Raw genomic sequence first — 4,847 nt, forward strand, 5'->3', positions numbered from 1 at the left:
AGGGGCAAATGGCACGGATAGGGCAATTATCGTACGGACGGTTGTTTACATATAGCATGACGAAACTGGCGCAATGCTCCCAAATTTCATTCGTGGCAGAATTAGGTAGGTAGGCGAACTTTCTGCAACGAGCTTATGTCGATTGTCACTCATAATCATGCGATCAACAATCATCATATTACTTACTTTGATGGAATATTATATTTCTAAGTTGTAAATGAGATTCCAACACATCACTTTTTCTCAACTTTAAGAGGAACTTATGCTCTTTACGTGTTATGTTCTGCTACCATATTTAGTGGCCGGCAGTTGCTGGCGCATTAGCGACAGTACCTAGTACCTACGTAAAGAGTATGAGCCAGGTCCTGAGTGTGGGTGATGCTGCCCCGCCCCTCTCGAAGGTGACTAGGTCCGCGGAGGAAAAAAGGGACTTGATGATGATGATGGAGGATGAGACATGATGAAAATAAGAAAATCGACCGTTGGTGACGCTTTTGAGGCGGTTGGTCATACAGGCTAGGCTGGGAGCTTAGGATTGTCTAGAAATTAAATAATGGTGTTTTTTGTCGTTTGATGATACTCGATTTGACCCCAGGTCATCAGGTTCTGTTAAGGCTAAGTTATCGATCATGCACATCGATTGGTAAATATGTTGTGCCGATCGATCGTGTAGGCGCTGGAACATTGTTTTTTCTGCAAAATGATTTTTGTTGATTTTTGGGCGTCTGGGGAACTTCTGGCCTGGCGCAAGGTCAGCTTGTTCCTGAAACAATGCGTTGTCAGCCATGGCGCATGGATTTGTAAAGGTTTTGTGCCGATCGGTCCCAAAGGCTCGGAGCACGATTGCACGGCCATGAATAATTCTGAAATCAAAATGGGTTGAGAAAGCGAGCATGTCGACAACGGTTTTGTCGGTCGTTTGGTTCCGCCCTGCCCTCGACGGCCAAGGCGCCAGGGGGAATCGTCATTGTGCAGACTTCGGACCCGTTTACTTGCAGTTATTTAGCCAGGCAGGTCAACAAAACCGCTTCTTCGGTGTGGGATCCTCTGAGTTCGAACGCAAGACCAATGTGGCGGACCCCTGGATGATGGGGTGTCCCGGCATGTTAACATACAGGCCAGAGCGCAAGGTCTCCGGGAAACGGGACGATCTCAAGACCGATGTACATGAATTAGCATCCCTGAGCGATCAAATGTGAAGTGTCCAAGACCAATGTAGCAGGCCCCTGTGAGATCAAGAGTGCTCGGTGGGTTAACAAAAGGGTCCGACGAGAGTGTAGGTTCTTCACAAATGACATCGAATGGAAAGAGGCATGGACCAATGCAGAGAACCCCTGAGCATTGAGTGTCACGGTATGTTAACTTACATGGCCCCCCAGCAACAGCGCAGAGCCCTACAATCAAGTAGAAAACCCTGGGACAAATGTGAAGGCCCCTGGGCAACCGAAAGCAACGCTGGTGGGTTAGTATATGGGGACCCAGCAATAGCGTGTGGAGTCTTTCGGGTAAAGGGAAGAATCCATGAGGACATCTGACCGATTAGGAATGGCAAGGCAGGTTATCATATAGGGTCATTACAACAGCGTAGACCCACTCCGAGCAAATGCAAGGAAATCAGGGTAACGTGGACGGTTCCTTGGCGATTGGATTGACCCGCTAAGCGAACGTATAGATCATTTCTGCGCAACAATGCGGGCCTCGTGATGCCTCACATTGCTCTCCGTGACCTGAAAAATGAGGCTGCACTGCCTCCACGGGGCACAGCATAACTTTAACGACATGTAAACTCCCTTTCTCCAGCTGATGGGCGTTTGTACTTTGATGAGTAGAGATAGGTCACCGTTCCACTCGCTTTCTTCCCGCCTTGCCCTATGTGGATGCATTGGAAAGTTTCGCCCATGGGCAAGGTGCATATGCAGGGTTTGGCAATGGGGTCAGCGTGACTCAAAATTTTCACTGAGAACCAGTTTTTTGGCGAGTTGCAGGGGAGCGAAATGCCTTGCATGCGTAGAACAAAAGGCGTCTTTTCAATCCGTTTACTTTGCAATCGTCTACCACAATAATTCATCGTCGACATTTTGTTTCACCCGGGATACTGATTGCATTAACAATCTGATAAGGGGCACGTGCCCGCAATGCCCCCTCCATGAATACACCGTTGCCCAAGAGTCCTCCATTCTGGTTTCAGGAGGCCTCCCGAAAAATTCTGCCCGGACTCAAAATCCATGGTGCCACTCCTTCCCCTACTGTTATGCCTCCAAAAACTGCTTTCTTGACAACGTGGACCGTCATTTTCAAATAGCACGCGCCTACTTTCAGGGGCGACCATTGTCAGTGGCGTCGTCAAAGTTCGCGAGTTGCGGTACAGAAACGTGAATCGGTGTGGGGAGGGGGGGGGGGGGGGAGGCAGCGGAAAGCCGGAAAACCTCCACTGACCTATCCTCATCTTCCCCAGATTTTGGAAAAGACTTCAAGTTGATTTTCTGATGTCAAGGGCGAGTTGACCCCTGCGTTTTCCATGATGACGCAAATGATTTGAGCGCCCAATCGTCTGCTTCAGAATATGACAAGAATTAAGTTCAATATGTTTTCCGAAATAGAGACCGATCTTTCAAGTGCTTCAAACAATGGCCGAGGTCCAATGAGCCTGTATTTCGCATGGGGCCGATTGTCCCCTTGCCATGAACGCCTCAACGTCAATGTAGTTCCCGGGTCTGCACTTCTATCCCACCTTTTTCATTACCTGTATAATGGGCCACTTCATAACTGGGGTCCTAGTACTCATCCCGGTTGTCTGTTTAGTAGGTACTAAAACTGAGTTTAGTAGGTGCCGGACGGATGTGGACCTCTCCCCAAGTTTAATTTTCAGAGCGGAACGATGGCTCCACTCGGGAGTTTGGGAATATTATCACATTCGTTCTTGTCCACATCATCCGGATCACCGAAACATCCACACAATACCAGGCATCCCAAACCAATACGAATAAAGCACATTTTCCACGTTAAAAAGTACGAGCTTCGTTGAACACCTGGTAGGCCCCATCTCTTTTCCGTGCTCGGGACTTGGCGCTCCATGCATGCGGTGTCGCAGCTGATGTCTGAAGGCGTATGTTTTGCTGCAGGACTTAAGACACATATTTTACCGCACCGCCAATAGCAGGCATTAACTGAAAACATTCATTTCGTGGCCTCTTTCAGCTTATCTCTTCGCTTGCTCTTATCCTGTTATCAGTCATGTGATGACAGACAGCGCGCGGCGGCCTGCGGTGCCCGAGCGTTGTGCCTTGCCAGGGTGGACAGAACTTGGGAGGCATCTTTTGTGACATTCAAGAATCTTCTGGTTCCTCACCACTGATCGTGAGTCACATATTGTTCCATTTTGCTCTCGGTAGAACGTCCTACAAAGCTGAACCCAGTGAGACGCTTCGGGTGGGGAAAATCCACGAATGCTGCGCTTAGGTTGCTATCCCCTCTCCCCCCAAGGCAAACTCCAGTTTTCATCGTCTCAAGATTGGCATAGCCCCAAATATATTTGCCTTTGGACCCTCTAGTCATTTGGCTGCTATCATAGGTGTGTGTACCATCGCCTTGTTTATCGGTAGGGGCTGTTTGCAACGCTGGTGGTTTCAGATAAGTCATCCCGGTTGATGAAAACATGCAAAATCTTCAGTACTTATTTGTTTGTCAGCTCTTGACATGCCGTAGGTAGGGTTTCGCAATAAAGAAACGCAAATGAAACTTACACAGGCCTCCAAAACCATATTTTTTCATCTAAAATGTATTTTTATTTTCTCTTTGATTTGTCACGTGAGTGTTAGCTGGTTGCTCGAAACTGATCTCACAATGCGTTTCGTTAGTAGTTAAGAGCTACTGCCGAACCGCAACACAAGAAAAACTTGGCGTGTCATGCATCCAGGCGCTCCTCGTTTCATGACGCCTTTGTTCTTAACCTTCATGGCGACGTCCGTCAATGTTTCCTGTATAAAAAATCACATTTCAACTAATAGACGCGAGACTTAACACAAGTCTCTGCTAGGTCCGTAGAAACTTGACAACTAGCGTTTTAAACGGTGGTAGAAACTGACGGTGAGGTAACACCATCATATCAACGAATGTATCTTCTGTAGGGATACTTATCCTTAAGTGGGCTGGGCATAATATGATTGTCTTCCCTGAATACCATGGTCGGGTTAGCGCTGACTGGTAATAACACAATTGGGTAGAATGCGCGATGGACGCCTTGCATATAGATAGTTTGGGGACTCGGGTACTGACTTCGGGTTATTTTCGTATTGGCTTCTGATCAGTTCAAGTAATCGTGTTACCTAAAACTACATTTCAACTTCATTTCATCCCTTGGAATTTAACCGGAATTTATATACCAGTGCTTAAAGGCACCCATTTGCCTATCAATTAGGACCATCCTGATCTTGGATACTACCTGCCTGGCAGCGCGGGCACCCTTTTGGTTACGGACCATCCAATGGCTGAATTCTCGCCTGCGCGATCAGCGCGTCTTTCCCATGCGGTTATCACAGACATATTTGATGTGTTAAGAACACCATAAGCAAATTGCAGCTATAACACTTCAGAACATTTCGTTTCATCGGTAAGTTTTCTGGAACATTCCGTGAAATAAACCGTGCAATAGGCGTATAAGATGTCTCTCAACACGGTATATTTCATAGCAAGGCACCGATACATCAATGGTGTCACCTAATGCGTATGATCGTGTTAATCAGGTCAGTGGTATTTCTTGTAGCTTATATCTATATTGCAGTCAATTTAAAGATTGTTCTGACCAATATGGTTGATTCGACCTCTGACTTGCATTAATTTTAGAACGA

The sequence above is a fragment of the Pollicipes pollicipes genome, unplaced genomic scaffold, assembly GCF_011947565.3.
Source record: "Pollicipes pollicipes isolate AB1234 unplaced genomic scaffold, Ppol_2.1 Scaffold_3447;HRSCAF=4054_pilon_pilon_pilon, whole genome shotgun sequence".
NCBI classification, from domain to species: domain Eukaryota; kingdom Metazoa; phylum Arthropoda; class Thecostraca; order Pollicipedomorpha; family Pollicipedidae; genus Pollicipes; species Pollicipes pollicipes.